General features: G+C 43.8%; 1 protein-coding gene across 1 annotated transcript in view; it reads left to right on the top strand.

Moving 5' to 3' along the window:
- Positions 1 to 697: 697 nt before the first annotated feature.
- TMEM248 (transmembrane protein 248) overlaps positions 698 to 17,948 on the top strand; it is a 71,922-nt gene continuing 54,671 nt past the window's right edge. The window contains exon 1 of the mRNA XM_068270171.1: positions 698 to 882. The gene's annotated coding sequence lies outside the window, so the exon portion shown is untranslated. The remainder of the gene's footprint in view (positions 883 to 17,948) is intronic.

Raw genomic sequence — 17,948 nt, 5'->3', positions numbered from 1 at the left:
ATAATAATAGTTCAATATTATATTGCTATTACATTATTATACAGTAAAAGCGCACACTACAAAGTTTCCACTACCTGTATGAATTTGATAAACCGACTTCTACTAATAAAGTTATTTATTAAAAGACAAGTTTATGAATGGGCGGGACTATGTGTGACCAGGGCATACCTCCCAACTTTTTGAGATGAGAAAAAGGGACACTTAAGCTACGCCCCTACCACACCCCTGGCCACGCCCTCACCACGCCTCTAGTCACGCATACTTTAAAGATTTCAAAAGAAACATATGTTGTTTTATAATTCAAAACACACTGGTCCTTTCTATCCTGGTTCATTTTCCTTCATAGTAACATTTTAAAATAAGTAATATATCAATTTAAGTTAGGAATACAGTTTAGAGTCAATCAAACACATTTTTAGTATAGAAATATATATATTTACATAGAAAGAGGGACAAAGTCCTGAAAGAGGGACAAATGAGGATGAAAGAAGGACAGAGGGACAAGGCTCCCAAAAAGGGACAGTTGGGAGCTATGCCAGGGTGTGCCGCCCCCGGAAACAGACAGCGAGGAAAAGAAGGGAAAAGCGGAATATGCGCAACCTTCCGCCAGGCACGGGCGGGGCAATGTGTGACAGGGTGTGCCGCCCCCGGAAACAGACAGCGAGGAAGTGAAGGGAAGAGCGGAGTTCACGTAATCTTCCGCCAGGCATGGGCGGGGCAATGTGTGACAGGGTGTGCCGCCCCCGGAAACAGACAGCGAGGAAGTGAAGGGAAGAGCGGAGTTCGCGCAATCTTCCGCCAGGCATGACGGAGTCCTGGCTGCCGCCGGCCGCGTGAGAGCGGGAGCAGGGGACGGGGTGACACCGGGGGACGCCCGGACAGGTGTGTTTCCGGCTGTGCGCCGCTGCATGGTGTGTGCTCTCCGGGGACTGCCCCGTGTGTGTCTGCATGCAGAGCTCTCCCGTCTATATCCTTTTGTGAGCATATAAGTGATGGGATCTCCTGCTCTGCATCTTTCCGTCACGTGGCTGCTGCCAGCCTCTGTACCATCGCTCACAACTGAGCCTATTATGGTGGGGCATATCCCCCTGTGTGTGCTGCAGCGGCCCCTCTGCTAAGTGTCATGTAAAAGTGGTGCTCCCAATGTGGTGAATGGTATACCTGACCTGTCAATTATCACATTGCTTGTTTCTGAATACCAGTGGAAAGGAAAAAGCAGTGTCTAAAGTAAGGACCGGTTTGATTTCAGAAATGCAAGGATTTTTGTTTTGTTTTTCTTGTGAGTGTGATGGCGGTTTGGAGGCATGGCTGGATGTGTCTTTTTGCCACACTGTTTGCATTGCAAGGTGTCCCTGTTTAATATTTCAGAAAGTTGGTAGGTATGCAAGCCCAGTTCAGTGTTCTCCTTAGAAATTGTTTCTGGCTGGGTGGCATGAAAAAGTAGCTGGGTGGGTTATGAGGCAGGAATGCAGGGCTGAAGCAACTCTACTTAAAGGGAGCCTAAACTGAGAGGGATAAGGATGTTTCCTTTTAAACAATGCCAGTTGCCTGGCAGTCCTGCTGAGCTCTTCGACTGCAATAGTGGTTGAATCACACACCTGAGACAAGCATGCAGCTAATTCAGTCTGACTTCAGTCAGAGCACCTAATCTGCATGCTTGTTAAGGGGCTGTGGCTAAAAGTATTAGAGACACAGGATCAGCAGGAGAGTCGGACAACTGGTATTATTTTAAAAGGAAAAATCCATATCCTTCTATGTTTAGGTTCCCTTTAAGGAATAGGAGGGGCTTGAGCCAATGACAGCCGAGTACTCACCAAAATTAGCCGGGTGCACCACTTGGCTAAAAAAGAGAACACTGCAGTTCCAGGCTGCCCAGGGCTGGGTTCTGCAGGGTCTCATGCTTCCATTTAACCACTTCTTAATCTGCTTCAGGTATGATGCAGAAAAAAAAAAAAAGTACAAATTCGGTATGATTAGTTTAACTCCAGTTAAGAAGAATAAGAGTATATGCAAAGCTTGTTTTAGTGCTTGTAAAAACTGTTGAAGAGATTCTTCCCCTCCCTTTCCTGTTGTCTCATGATCCCATGACTGGGACAGGTAGTGAGAGGAACACACTGCAATACAAACCTCAGATACGCTGAAGGTTTTTTTCCAATTCTACCAAAAGAATCGTGTCTTTATTGTTCTATATGACCTCATTACAGAGCTCTCACCTTACATCCTGTTTGTTGTAGAACCAGACACAGGAAGTAAGAACAAATCTTCTCCCCGGAGCACAAGTTGCAGTTAAACCTGATAATTTTTTTTATTACCTTTTCTTCTTTGTCCTGAAATAAACATTTCTGGCTCAAATTCTGTTTAAACTGTTTAGTGTATTTTTACTTGACTGCTCTCAAAATACAATAACTTAAAACCACTGTCCAATCAAACATTTCATGTCCTTGAATTTACTTTTGTTTTAAAACATTGCCATGTGACTCATTCTTTTTTCCCTGTAGTCATTGTGCGCTGAAGTGCTGCACAGGCTTGATGTAAACCTGAAGTGTGGATTAAGGGCGCGTTCACACTACAAGAGCTTTTCTAAGTGCTTTGTGATTTGAAAAGCTCTTGCTTATGTTATCCGGTATGTGTGTTCTCACTGGAGCAATGTGATTTTGTAAAAATCCTCCATAGCATTGAATTAGCAAGAGCTTTTAAAATCTCTAACGTTTAAAGCGGGAGTGTCACCATAAAAATCACATTTCAACAGCAACTGGTCTGAGTGTATTAAGTAATAAAGATGCAAATCCTGCATTCAAAACTTTTGTTATAAAAAGGCTTTATTCAAGTTTAGCGAATGACATGGTTAATTGACAAATCAGGTATAAACCATCATAACAAGTTATACAATCGGCATTCCTAACAAGATTAGGGGGGGAGAAATAGGGAAAAAACATTCAAGAAGGAATCCTAGGTGCTCAGATTTAAATTCTCACAATAAGTAAACCATGGATCCCAGATAGAGTTAAATCTATCAAGATTGTCTGCTGTTATGATTTGGAGTTATCACATACTTAAGGAGCACTGCCCCTTTAGTAGTCAGTGCCAAACAGTTGCATGCTGGGGGTTCTTTTTATGTATAATATATTCCTCATCTTCCATTTATTTCCCTGCTAGCTGCTTATCTGAAACACGATCCCCTGCTCACTTGTGTTTTACAAGCAAGGCTGGGGTGACTCAGTGATTGGAGGAGAAAAGAAAAAAGTAAAGGGCAGAAATTACATCAGGATTTAGCTTAAACCGTGGGCAAAAGACATGCCCCCCCACCAGGAACAGAATTCTCTTCTTTTACTATATAAAATTCACTGAAATCAAAACGTGGACTGTACCACTGTGGCTGTACCCACTGGCTTGTGGAGCGGAGCGTGTCATTGCTGAACCATTGCTCCGGTATACTTTTTGTGCAGCAATCGTGAAGGTGGCTGGCACTGTTCTTTTAGCCGGGCACTCCACCCTGATAATTTTTGGGAGCACCCGGCTGTCATCAACTCACCTCCTCTTCCTCCAATACTGTAAGCAGAGTTGCGTCGGCCCTGCATTCCTCCGTCATGCACCATCCGGCAACTTTTTCGTGCCACCCAGCTGGAAAAATTTGTGGAGAACACTGGCAGATGGTATGTGTTGTATCAGTACTGCACGATCCATACACTCCACTGCCTGAGTCGCGTATAAGCCGAAGGGGTAACTTTGCAGCACAGTTTTTGTGCTGAAAATTCGGCTTATACGCAAGTACCGGTATATATGGTAGCAGTGTTAAAGACTAAGTACTCTCCCCAGCTGATTTTCTAGTGCACAGATGCTGCTGAGAGATATACAGTAAATGCTCCTTCTGTGAGACTGACAGGAAATCTCATGATGCTGTGCATGTGGAAGCCTTCTTCGTGTGGCACAGCATCACTGCTACGTTCCCACCCGACAGTGCCTGGGATGTAAGCCACAATATGGAGGAAAACACCTTCAGGGCATTTTACCTAGGAAGAAAGAACATTTTTCCTCCTGGTACCCAAAGATTACTCAGAAACTGCAACCCTGGTGGCACCTGTGTGGTGAATGACAATGCATTTATTTGTCATTTTGCAATAGGAGTAATCGCTAGCTGGTGTTGGACACCTGCACAGACTTTTTGAATTCGATTTTTGAGCGAAACTGTCAGGTATGATGGTCTCTAATGATGCTCTTTTGATAAAAATCTGGCATCTACCTGTAGCTTTCAGCTTCATGTTACGTGGCCATAGGAGTGTCATCCACAGTAGCTAGTGTTATTTTGCTAAAAAGCGCAGTTCTGAATCATTTCCATGACTAACAGTGGGCCGCACCTTGCTTGTTTTATTATATTCCAAGTGATCATCTGTTGACTGTGACGGACAGAATTCCTCTATTCTAGATCTGCCAGGGGAGTTAAGAATCAGCCTGAGTCATCAGCATTAGCTGAAGCTGTGGCACTGTGCAGATAAGTCACTAGCAGCCACTATAGCTATGCTACATTAAGGTCCTGGGTTTGATTCCCAGTCAAGATGCTATGCCTGGAGTTTTTTTCCCCTCTCCTATTTGTATGGGTTTCTTCCCACATTCCAAGCTATTTAGCGCTCCTTAACTGGACTTCAGGTGACCATACATGCATAGATTGTGGCTTACAGATCAATCCTTCTGATCTGAATCTGATCAGAAATGGATTGGTTTCCCCCAATGCTCACCAAAATCAGCTGTTTGATACAGTGCAATGCCATGGGCCATCAATCTACATTGCTCCCCCGCCAGGTCTGGTTGACTGAAATTTACTGTGGAACACTAATTTCAATCAATTTTGCCACATATCAATCAAGTTTATGATAGATATTGCTCATTGCATCACAGATAATCTGCAGATTTAGTATAGTGATCGAATTTGCAGGTAAAAATCGTTGTGTGTATTGCCAGCTTTAGAATGCGATCGAAATTAGTTGTGAGTTCCTCAGTGGAACAGTGACAGACATGAATAATCAATGTACTCTGTGAAGCAGTGGGAAAAATGTCAGCTATATAAATGCATGATAGTAAAACGAGCTTCGTTGAGGAATTAAGTAGTTTTAGGGCTCGTTTCCACTGTTGCGGTGCGGAATCGCCTGGATTCCACCGCTGATTAAATTGCACGCGGATGCGATTCCCCATGCGTTTTTTGCCGCGAATTCGCATAGGTAAGGGTATATGCGATTTTAACCATGTCACTGCCTGTGTGAATTTACATTGGTACCTATGCGAATTCGCGGCAAAAAAACGCATCGGGAAAAGCATGCGATTTCCCTATTAAATACATTGCATGCGATTCGCATGCATTCCACTCTCAGGCGAATTCGTTGGCTCTTTTGTGCGTTTTTTCACCGCTCAAAAAAACGCACATCACCAACGCAACAGTGGAAACAGGCCCATCCACTTGCATACCATGTGCGAATCCGCATGCGTTGGATGCATGCGGATTCGCCAGGGCTGTGGAGTCGGTCCAAAAATCCACCGACTCCGACTCCTCAGTTTAGGATTCCACCGACTCCGACTCCACGACTCCGACTCCTCTAATTTGCATATTACAATTTTGTTGATTAAAAGTATGTAACATGAAATTCGTCTCTTAACTGCCAACGCTTAGGAATTTTACAAGACAACTGAAGTGAGAAGGATATGTAGACTACTATATGTATTCCCTTTAGACTAAAACTAGTCCTTGGTAAGAGTACTTGTAAAAGGTACAGACCGGAAAAAAGAAAATCTATCAGGCCCTAGGCAATGTAAGTGTGGGTGCATGTAAGAATGATGTGCAGGTACTCTGCAGGGGAATGAGGAGATTCTTCCTCTATTACACATTCTTCATGCACAATCTGAAGGTTTATGGGTGACAGACAACACCTCTGTGTTCAATGTGCACAGCATTCTCAGTGGATTCCCTGCAGCTCTGTGGGGAGTGCATATGTAGAGTATAGTACTACTGTGTAACAAAGTAAACCTGAGACAGATGAAATTAAAGTTTTATACATACCTGGGGCTTCCTCCAGCCGCCTTCAGGATAATCCGTCCCTCGTTGTCCTCCTCCACCACCTGGATCTTCTGCTATGAGTCCAGGTACTTGAGCCAGTCGGGCGTAGTGCGCATGCACACACTCCGCCGCCAGGAGCATACTACACCTGTGCAGCACTATTGCGCAGGTGCAGAATGTTCCTGGCTGTGGGAGCGGCATGCGGCCGGACAGCGCTGACTGGCTGAATTACCAGGACTCATAGCAGAAGATCCGGGTGGTGGAGGACAGTGAGGGACTGATTAGCCTGAAGGGGGCTGGAGGAAGCCCCAGGTATGTATAAAACTTTACTTTTCATCCGTCTCAGGTACCCTTTAATTTGTAGTCACCAAACCAAATTTTAACATATCAAATTTTTGATTTCATCAGCAAAGGGAGTGCATACATTTGCATAAATCAGCATCAGTGCAGAATTATTTCCATCTCATTGACCATCTCTATTAGTGACACAGCTACACATTAGGCTTTATTCTTACAGCATAGATGTTATTTAGTATATATGAGATTCCTGTGTACACATCATATATACAGTCACAATCAGATATGTATATCTGACCTTAAAAATACGGGAACTGCTTTATTGAAGCAGCACAAGTAACTAATTTTGATTGGTTTATTTCATTTTTGTGGACTAAGCACAGCTATTACTGTATATATACTGTATATATACATTATTTGTAATGACTATTATCTGAGAAATAGAACATTTTATCATATTTTCTATTTTAATTACAGTTACAAATTCATTAGGAGTCGGAGTCGGTGCATTTTTTCCCGACTCCGACTCCGACTCCAGGCACCCAAAATTGCCCGACTCCACGACTCCGACTCCACGACTCCGACTCCGACTCCACAGCCCTGGGATTCGCGATAGCGGAGACGAGCCCTTAGGCACTGTTCACATCTAAAAACGAAATAGCTGATGACAGCGGTTTTCGTTTCCCCCCCCCCTTCCGGCGCTCCACTGCACGCTACGATTTTGTGGAAATCGCTTTTGTGCACGCCTGCGTATATGGTTCCCGACTGCGGGTTTGACCAGATCAAGCTGGGAGCAGCCTTATTCAAGCTAAAACAAGGCTGTGACCCCTCAGAACACTTCTCGCTGCTACCACTAGCAACCTGCTAGACCCAATCCTCACTCTGATGTCGAGCTACTCGCACTGGCGTTTTCGTACGTTGGGTCAGCTGCGCGCTTTAGGCCAACGTATGACAAACGCCCCACACACATAACAGTCGTTCCAAACGATACTGTTAGCCACTCCGAGACTTCCCACTCTGCTGTCGAGCGCAGAAGTGCTCCATACACACAATGCAATTACAATCTTATAAGTTAGTGTTGCGCAATCATACAATCAGGCATGGACTTATACACAGTTACACTTCAGTCTCTCCTAGGCTATGAGTGATAGTTTAGTACAGCAGAAGTCAAACTTATTAAATAACGATTTAATATTCCAGGAAAAAAGTGGAACAATGCAGAAAATATATACAAAAGATTTACAAAAACAAAGTAAAAAGTTACAAAATAAGTTACAAGGATACACAACAAGACAAGTTGCAAAAATAAAATAAAAGGAACATAACCTACCAGCGTAGGTTAGAACTTGGTTGGTGGGAGAACGCCGTTTCCGATTCGCTCGGGATCATCCGCTATGCGCTACCTCCAAGAGAAGATGATCTGTGACTGTCCTAGCTGCTGTTTTATAGCAAAATGTGTGCCCCGGGGCCACCCCAATGTCAAGGTCCAGGAATATCCAATTTCCTGTTTAACGCGTGCAACTTCAAAGCGTTCCTGTTTTAGCTTGTGAAGTTTGGGGTAAGACCATAGTCTAGTACATACATCAAAAGATTGTGGAGTGAGGCTTCCTCCTGTCAGATGTGAATTCCAAGGCTTTTCCTGTCCACTTTGAACTTGGCAGACGCAATTAGTCCGATTGTATTTTGGCCAACAGGTAGCTGTTTACATGTACACAGAGTTCAAAGCAATGTTATGTAATTACCTGTACCCAGACACAGACAATCACATCTGAGACAGCAGATCAAAGGTGAAGACCTGACTGCTTTTGACTAATTAAGGCCCATACACACGTCGGATTTTTGCGAACGACCCGTCGTTTGAACGTTCTGTCGTTCGCACGTCAAATCCGGCGTGTGTACAGACTATCGTTCGGGTGATAAGATTTTCAGCGATCCGCCGGGCGATAGTCTGTACACACGCCGGATTTGACGTGCGAACGACGGAACGTTCAAACGACGGGTCGTTCGCAAAAATCCGACGTGTGTATGGGCCTTTAGCCATCTCCTTGCCAGAGGCTAGCAAATCCATTTAGCATTCCCTGCTCTTAAGTGTTTCCTAATTAGAAGCAGACAATGACAGCTTCCCCTGCTGGACAATGAATGCAGAGTTAATTTACATAAGAAAGTCCCATTGCCCTGAAGCCAGCTGGCTTACATTAGACTTACACATATGACACAGGCAGCAAAATGAAATATATGGCTTCCGTATTATCCCAACATCATAACTAGCTGCGATATCATGACAGTAAGTGCTTTTGCAAAATCGCCCCAAAAATGGTACAGGCACCCCTTTGCGGAGCACAAAGCCGGAGTGCAAAGTGGACGAAACGCGCTGATATGAACCTTCTCATAGAGATTCTTTGCACAAGGGTTTGTGGGTGATTTTGAAAATTGCCTGCGCTTGAAAAAAAAGTCAGAAAACGCCCTAGATGTGAAGAAGCCCTTAACCCATTCAGGTTCCGTCGTTTTCACGTGAGAAATGTTCACTTCCCATTCATTAGCCTATAACTTTATCACTACTTATCACAATGCACTGATCTATATCTTGTTTTTTCCGCCACCAATTAGGCTTTCTTTGGGGGGTACATTTTGCTAAGAGCCACTTTACTGTAAATGCATTTTAACAGGAAGAATAAGAAAAAAAAATGGAAAAATTCATTATTTCTCAGTTTTCAGCCATTATAGTTTTAAAATAATACATACCTCCATAAATAAAAACTCACGTATTGTATATGCCCATATGTCCCGGTTATTACACCGTTAAAATTATGTCCCTATCACAATGTATGGCGACAATATTTTATTTGGAAATAAAGGTGCATTTTTTCCATTTTGCATCTATCACTATTTACAAGTTTAAAATAAAAAAAATATAGAAATATTTCATTTTTACATTGATATTTAAAAAGTTAAGACCCTTAGGTAAATATTTACATGTTTTTTTGTTATTGTAATGGTTTTTTTTTATACTAAAAATTTTATTAGGGTACTTTTGGGAGGGTGGGAGGTAAACAATAGATTTATAATGTAAATGTGTGTTAATTCTGTATTTTTTTTTTCAGGTGTAGTATTACTTTTTGGCCACAAGATGGCGGCCATGAGTTTGTTTACATGACGTCACTCTAAGCGTAGCACGCGCTTAGAGTGACACATCGGGAAGGAAACGGCCAGAAAAGGCGCAGCTTCCGAGAGAAGCTGTCGCTTTTTCAGCGGGGGAGAGGAATCAATGAACGGGCTCCGTAGCCCGATACATTGATTCCTTGGCTACCGAATCTGCGGCCGGGAGTGCGCGTGCACGCGCACGATCGGCCGCGGGGGCGCGCGGTAGCGCGCATGGTTCCTGGACGTAGAAACTACGTCCAGGAACCAAAATAGGTTAAGGTGGCTATACATTGACAGATGGCCACCAGATTCAAACATCTGAAGGATCCCTCTCTAATGGAATTTGATCAGAGAGAGATCTATTACCTGCCGTACTGAAATCTGTGGAGCTGCCTCTGTCTGCCTGACCCCCCCAGGTCCCCTTATCTATGTACATCCTGGGCTGATCAGTGATCATGAGTGTTTGCAGGCTCACCTGACATACCTCTTCCTGAGTCCTGCATCTTTCTCAATCTCCTCTGGGGTGCTGGTACCCCGTGCCATGTAGTGTGCCTGTGGCAGGGTCACAGGGTACAGGTGCCCCTACAGGCAATTGAGAAAGACTCTGGACACAGGAGGAAGTACGGCAGGTGAGGCTGCAATACTATGATTAAGAGGTACACATTTTAAATGGGAGACCGGCAGGGTGTTCGTCGGTTGTCAGAAAATTGAGCGCTGCTAGTATTGTTCACCCGATTCGGTCACATTCTTCTTCCCAGTATACCAGATCAATGGTTCCGATTGATTTAAGCTAGCTGCTAGCTTTTCTGCTTCACCATTGCTGCCTGCACGATTAGCCAAAGAACACACCACTGTTGCCTACACGATTAGCCAAAAATATAGCACTGTTGCCTACACGATTAGCCAAAAACGCAGCACTGCTGCCTACAAGATCAGTAAAACCACACAGCATTGCTGCCTACGCGATTAGCCAAAGCACACAGCATTGCTGCCTACGCGATTAGCCAAAGCACACAGCATTGCTGCCTACGCGATTAGCCAAAGCACACAGCATTGCTGCCTACGCGATTAGCCAAAGCACACAGCATTGCTGCCTACGCGATTAGCCAAAGCACACAGCATTGCTGCCTACGCGATTAGCCAAAGCACACAGCATTGCTGCCTACGCGATTAGCCAAAGCACACAGCATTGCTGCCTACGCGATTAGCCAAAGCGCACAGCATTGCTGCCTACACGATTAGCCAAAGCGCACAGCATTGCTGCCTACACGATTAGCCAAAGCACACAGCACTGCTGCCTACGCAATTGGCCAAAGCACACAACACTGCTTCCTACGCAATTGGCAGTGGAGGTTCCAAGATACTGCTGATAAAAAGTTGTAAACAGCCTAGCAACTCCGTCCGCTGAATCCACATGTGTGGATCATGGATGGCAGGGGTATGTCTATATGAAGGTGCCCACATGCAGTAATAATGCAGGAATACTTTGTTAAAGATAAAACTTGTTTGTTTTAATAAACTGCAACGTGTCTCAGGAGGCTAGGTACAAGTCCTCCTTTCATCAGGCGAACCTAGACCTTGAAATGCCTCTCAAACTCTCACAACTGCTTGCTGCTGCCTGGTAACTGCTCACTGCTGCCTGGCAACTGCTTGCTGAACACACAGCTCAACAGTTCGTGGAAAAGAGGCCTTAAGCTGTGTGCTTAGCAAGCAGTTAGCAGCAGTGAGCAGTTGCCAGGCAGCAGAGAGCGGATGTGAGCGTTTTTGAGAGGTGTTCCACTGTAGTGGAATACCTCTCAAACTCTCACAACTGCTCACTGCTGCCTGGTAACTGCTTGCCGAGCACACAGTTCGACAGTCCGTGGAAAAGAGGCCTTACTTTTTATAGACACCCACGGATGACAAGCAAACAGATCACAGGTGTATTATGATTTTAAAAGCGTAAACACAGTTATTTGACAATAAATGGCTCCAGCCAACCACTACCCATGAGTGAGAAAAAAAGTTGTTTTTGTTTTATAATTCATATTCTATTCTATGAAAATTGAAAGAAATTGTAAATTCTGCAAGGGTATGTAAACTTATGAGCACAACTGTATAGTGATGTCAGAAGGAGCTTGTCACTCACAATAATTATGTATGCGGTGATTGAGGCTAATCGTATGCAAAATTTGTCCCTTCTAATTTTGTTGGTGTGCACTAAAAATAAAGCTGGTTATTTATGCATGTAGTTCACCTAGTTAACCAGTTGCACCTGTTAGGCTGAGTGCACACATAGCATAACATGAAAGACTGTGTTTTATGTCACGTTTTCATTTTATGGTGTGTGCATTTTTGCTGCGGTTTTGGTGCGTTTTATTGCCGCAGATGCGTTTGCGGTTCGCATATACAAAACGTTTTGTATGTGTTTTTCATACGTTTTTAGATTTCCATTTATGTAAATCACTAGGAAGAGAACAGGAAGCGGGAATACATCACAAAACAACTTTTGGGGGAAAAACGCATACCATTGTGTTTCCATTGTCTTTCATCAAGTGCGGTTTTTATGCGTTTTTGCATATTATGCAACAAAACCAGTGTTTTTGAAAACGCGTGCATATAAAACGCATATGTTTCTTTTTTTCCTGCGGCCCATAGACTTCCATCAGTGGCAACAATGCAGTGTTTTCCGCAGCGCTTGCGGTTTTAAGTGTACACCTAGCCTTAATGTGGATTACTTTCTGTATTTGTCATACAAGTGTCATCACTTAGGCCTCTTTTCCATGGACAGTTAATGGGCAATGAAATGCCTCTCAAACTCTCACAATTGCTTGCTGCTGCCTGGCAACTGCTTGCTGAGCACACCATTCAACTGTCCATGAAAAATTGGCGTAAAGGTGGCCACTAATGATCCAATTTCTAGCGAAAAATCGTTCGAGCGATTAGAAATTCTGATCGGAAGTGAAATATTGTAATACATCGTTCACTACACCATCAACGAACCAATCTTTACTTCCTATCTATCGCAGCCAGCAAGAAAATCCAAATTTTGGTTCGACAAAAATTCATTCGGACGACATTTTTTTTCACTCGATTGTGTCCATCAACGGAGGTTATTTACAACCAATCCGATCAGAATTTCTGATCGCTCTAATGATTTTTCGCAAGAAATTGGACATTTAGGGCCCGTTCACACTTACAATCGCATTGCGGGAGTGATTTTCCCGCGATTAGCGCGGAAAAATCACTGGACACTGCGGCGGTTTTGGAGCGATCACGATTGTAATACTATCGATACCCAAGTGTTCTAAAATGACAGTGTGCAAATAATGTCTAAGTAGCTGTGTAAACATTTTCCTACTTTTCATGTTAAATATCAAAGGCAAAAACTGTAATTTATTGAGGGTAGGATTTAGCTATATTGGGACAAATCAATTGCAGAAGGGGTGCTCAGTCAGAAACACAGGACACAGAAGCTGCAGCTGTTGGGAGCTCTCTCTCTGTCACACACAGAGCTACACATAGAGTTAACTGATCAAGGGTGAGGGGAATTTCCCCTCTCCTCATGGCTCAGTCAGCAGTCAGTTTTGGAGTCAGTAAAGATTGAAAGTATTTTGCTAACGGTAAACAAAGCAGTTGCTACTAAAATGTATACACCAGTACTTAGCAGCACTTCCCAAACAATTCCTGTGTCAATTGAAAAAAAAAAAAAAGTGAATCGATAGCATTCCTTTAACTGTCTGAGACCTGTTTTCCACATGCAGTTAAACTGTGTGCTCAGCAAATCAGTTTACAGATATCAAGTCAGACAGCACTTTTTGGGCAATTTCAAGGTTCCTCTTTCTCCACTGCTGCTGTATCCAGTAATAAAAAACAATTTGGATGCCCATTCACCTAAGAAAAAAAAAAAATTTCTGCATAGTGTAAAACATTGCATCAAAACATGCCAATGTATTTACATACTGCTGGGTGGTAATTTCACACCGTTTTAGCTGGCTGTACTGCAGATATCTGGGGGTCTGTTCCCCGCTGCACGTCCTCTTCACCACACTCACCTGAAGATTTTTTTTTTTTTTTACGATCGACTTTGTGACCAGGGATGCGGAGTCGGTACAAAAATCATCCGACTGCAACTCTGACTTTTCAGTTTATGAAATCTCCGACTCCAGGTACCCAGAATTGCTCCGACTCCCAGATAAAAAAAATCATCCAACTCCTCAGTTTACAAAACCTCTTACTCCAGGTACCCAAAAGTTACTCCGACTCCTTGACTCCATAGCCCTGTTTTTGACGATCGCACAGCATTATTTAATGAAGTGTCAAACGTTGTTTAGCAATGTCCGATTACTCACGTCGAATGTTTGTTTTGCACAACCATCCTGACGGATCACATTGCGGATTATCATAAAGAGGGAGTGATCCGTTAGCCACTTTGTATGGCAATCTTAACGTGCATGGCCACCTTAAGGGTGCACATAAATTTGATTTTTGTGGGCTGATCAACCTTTCAATCTGAAATGTTATTGGATTGGAGGAGAATAGATACCACAACATGACCACTCAGTTGATCTTTTGATCGACTTTCGGTTGAAGGGATCGATCGGACATGCTGCAAAAATCTCGGTTGCAAGAGCTCGATCAGGTCTGTGGCAGTATCTGTGTTCAATCTCCCAACGGACTTCTGGCCAGTCTCTCAGATTCAAAAGTGGTCTACAGCAGGGCTTCCCAACCCTGTCCTCAAAGCCCACCAACAGTGCATGTTCTGCAGGATACTGCACATATTTACAGGTGAGGTGTGATTAGTGTCTCATCAGAGCTGGTTAAATACCTCTGAGGCTTTCCACAAAACATGCACTGTTGCTGGTACTTGAGGACTGGGTTGGGAAACTCTGCAGTGTATGTTGGGCAGCAAGAGTGCACAATGATGTGGTTAGTCCGTATCCTGTATTCACAGCAAATAAAAATGCGATCGTTTCTAATTCCCTCCCTCTTAATTTTTGATTGAATAGTCTCTGTCAGCTTTATACTTTGCTTCTTGGAGGGTTTCCCTTCAGTGCAGGCAGTGAAGGAGCATCTTCCCAGCGGGGACAGATCTGTACTCCCAGTCACCTTTAGTGGCTGACATCGGGACTAAAGACCAGGGTAAACTGCCAAAGACAGCAGTATGAAGCATTACCTTACTGTAACTGAAATGTACAAAAAGATTTGAGGGTAAGGTTCCAGTCTTGCTAAAAACAGTGCAAACAGAAATTATAATTGGCATACTTTTCTAATCAGGTCTTGAAAGCCACATCTAATAATATGTGATATAGGTGTTATATATATTTATAGCCACGTGAGGCAGGGCTATGGAGCAGGTACAAAAATCAACTCCTCAGTTTATGAAACCTCCAACTCGAGGTACCAAAAATTGCTCCGACTCCTTGACAGACTCCACAGCCCTTGCAAGGCTATGTAGTGGGTACTAAAAACTTTTGACTGCAACTCCGACTCAATGAAACCACCAACTTGAGGTACCCAAAATTGCTCCTACTCCTTGACTGCACAGCCCTGACATGAGCAGTGTGGCTGGTCATATTAGAAACCTGTTGTACCCTACTGAAGCACTCTTCTGACTGCATGAGTATCCTTTGGGAATTATTCAGGGTTCTGAAGCCTGGACCGCTTGACGGCCAGTGATGTTGCGAATACGAAACTAAAGCATGGATCAGTTAAGACAAGCTATATAATCACTTGAACAGCGCAGGTCTGATAATGCCCATTAGTTAATTAATATCCACTTGCATTGCAATCCTGCAAGCTGATCTGAGCTTGTGGATGGTGTTTCAGCTCTGAAAGTCATTGCAGCATCTGCAGTTTCTGTTACCTGCCTGCTCTAATCTGATAGAAGCCTTTATTTATGAGTACATCTGTAATTTCAGAGCTCCTGATCTTTCAATGTTTAGCCAGCAATTGTGCAATAGGGAATAGAACGGCACGAATGCTGCATTTGACAGGAAGTGTATGCTGCACAGAAACAGGCTTGTTTTTTAGTGTATGTGTATAGAGAAACCTCACTAATGTCCCTATTCAATACAAAGATCTAAGTGCAGGACAACCAATCAGAATGCATTTTGTTGAACCCAGAGCAGTACACAATGGGAGCTTATAGGGCTGGTATGCACTTTGCATTCCGTGCTTTTCTTCTTCACATTGTTTTCTTACATAAGTCTATAGCTGTAGATAGGATAAGATTTAGGATCTGTCACGTTCTTGTTATTTCCCCTCACTTCCTGTGTTGGTAACAGATGGCAGCGCAACAGAAAGTGACGTGAATACAAAATCTGGCTGTTACAAGGATGTGGGTTATGAGGTTACGGTGCAAGTTACCTAAAGTATATGCATTTATCATAAAAGTAATAAGCATTATGCGAGCAAGAATACAAGTGAAACAGCTTACAATCTCAAGATGTGTTGGGATATATGCAGTGTATAACATCATACAGCAATACAAACCAGTACCACAGCTTTCAGTTTGAAATGGCATATGGAGAGAAATAGATGTGGCAACTGCTAGTTAACCCCATGGCAAAGGCTATTACCTTATAGGGAACCCCAGGTGAAAGTGATATGCAGGCTGCCATATTTTCCTTTTAGGCTACTTACACACTAAGATGTTGCGTTTTAGGGGACGTTATGGTCGCATAACGTGCCCCTAACGCAACGCCTGGTGCTCTTGGATGTGGACGTCAGAGTGAGCCGCGTTGTGCAGCTCACTCTGGCGTCCCTGGTGCGTACTCTTGGACGCATGCGGCATCACTTGGTCCAGCCGGCAAATCGCCGCACAGAGCGGCGCTCCAGGAAGTAAACAGTGCACGTCACACCGTGCAGTGAATATTAATTAGCCATGTGCCTGGCCAAGGGGGAGGAGGGAAGACCTCCTCCTCCAACACTACTGAGCATGTGTGCACAGTCTAATGCGGCTTAGCCGTGCATAACTCACAGCATGCAGCACTCTCAACGGACGTGTTGCGTTACAATGTAACGCAACATGGGCACTGTGAACAGCCCATTGAATTTTGATTACTGTGCGGTGGGCTGCATTACAGGCTGCACTAACGTGCGCCTGTAACGTCTTAATGTGAAAGCAGTATCAAACAATTCCAGTTCCCTGGCATTCCAGTTGATCTTCTGGCATCAGTAGTGTCTGAATGGATTAGCCACATGCTTGTTTCAAGGTTGTAACTCAGACTTGAGTCAGAGCACCTGATCTGCAGGCTTTTTCAGGGTATATGACCAAAAGAATTAGAGGAACAAGTTCAGAGGGACAGCCAGGCAACTTGCATTGTTAATAAGGAAATAAGTCAGCCTCCATATTGCTCTCACCTCAGATTGCCTTCATCATTCCTCCCCCACTGCAATGGAAGCGGCCCAGGGACTTCTGGGCGATGTAGTAATGCAAGCTCTCTTGTAGAAGCATGGAAGGGAAATTCTCAGGAAAGAATGTATAGCCCTTTCTGCCTTCTTACACAGTAAAACTATATCTGTGAATGTTTTCAGGCCTGCTTTCCAGTCGGTGCTATTACCTCACATTCCAGCATCATCTCAGCACTCCTGAGCAAGAAATGTACATTTATCTGGTAAGATAGAATGATAGCTACTCATCTTTCAGTTTTGTCTCACTCCACTGGCTGATATCAGTGATGATTCTTGTTGTGTCCCAGAGGCGCTATGTGGGATTAAGTCCTCCCAGAGGGAGGCACAGCCGGTTTCACTGGAGTTCTGCTTTAATACAAAGAAACCAACTAGCAGCAAGCTGAACCCTGCAAGTGCTTGGCTGTCTCTCTCCAAGGCACACATTCTTCAGGGACTTAGAAATCCATACAGTTCACAGACAATAGTCTGCATTGTTTTACAGCAAGCTGCTCTTGGCAGTGTCAACACACCACCTGCATGTTCTGTTTGCAACCTTATAACTGTGTCAGCTTGTGCTTCTTCCACGCACAGCAGAGTTTAGGAGTAAAGCTGGTTATGGGTTGGCCAGCATTACATGGACAAAACGGGCACTGGTTTCAGTGGGTCTTGTCGTACTCAGACCATTGAAGTGCCCAACATACCTCTGCACTGCACATTTTTAGCAGACAGCGGATGCATTGCCAGCAGAAATGGTGCACGTCACATTAACATTCATCATCACTATGCACTGGTTTAAAAATATCTGTTTACAATAATCTCTGTGCTCTGAGATATCTGAAGTGAAAAATCCTATCTTGCAATTTTGATCACATGGTCAAAGTCAGTTTTCATGTTCTCTGTAGGTGGGGCCTGCTGCTGATATTTAGGTAGATTGCACCATCCTCAGTCCCCTTTCACACTGGGGCGTTGTTGCGGCATTTTACCGCATTGCTACATCAGGGCAATGTGAGTCTATGGGTTATATCACATTGTCTGCGGTGCAGTGCGGCGGGCTGGAAGTCATGTTAGTCTATGGCGACACATGGATTTTTAA

Source organism: Hyperolius riggenbachi, chromosome 2 (genome assembly GCF_040937935.1).
Source record: "Hyperolius riggenbachi isolate aHypRig1 chromosome 2, aHypRig1.pri, whole genome shotgun sequence".
Lineage (NCBI taxonomy): Eukaryota > Metazoa > Chordata > Amphibia > Anura > Hyperoliidae > Hyperolius > Hyperolius riggenbachi.
Note: the sequence above shows the minus strand (reverse complement) of the source record. Positions and strands in the feature narration are given on the sequence as shown.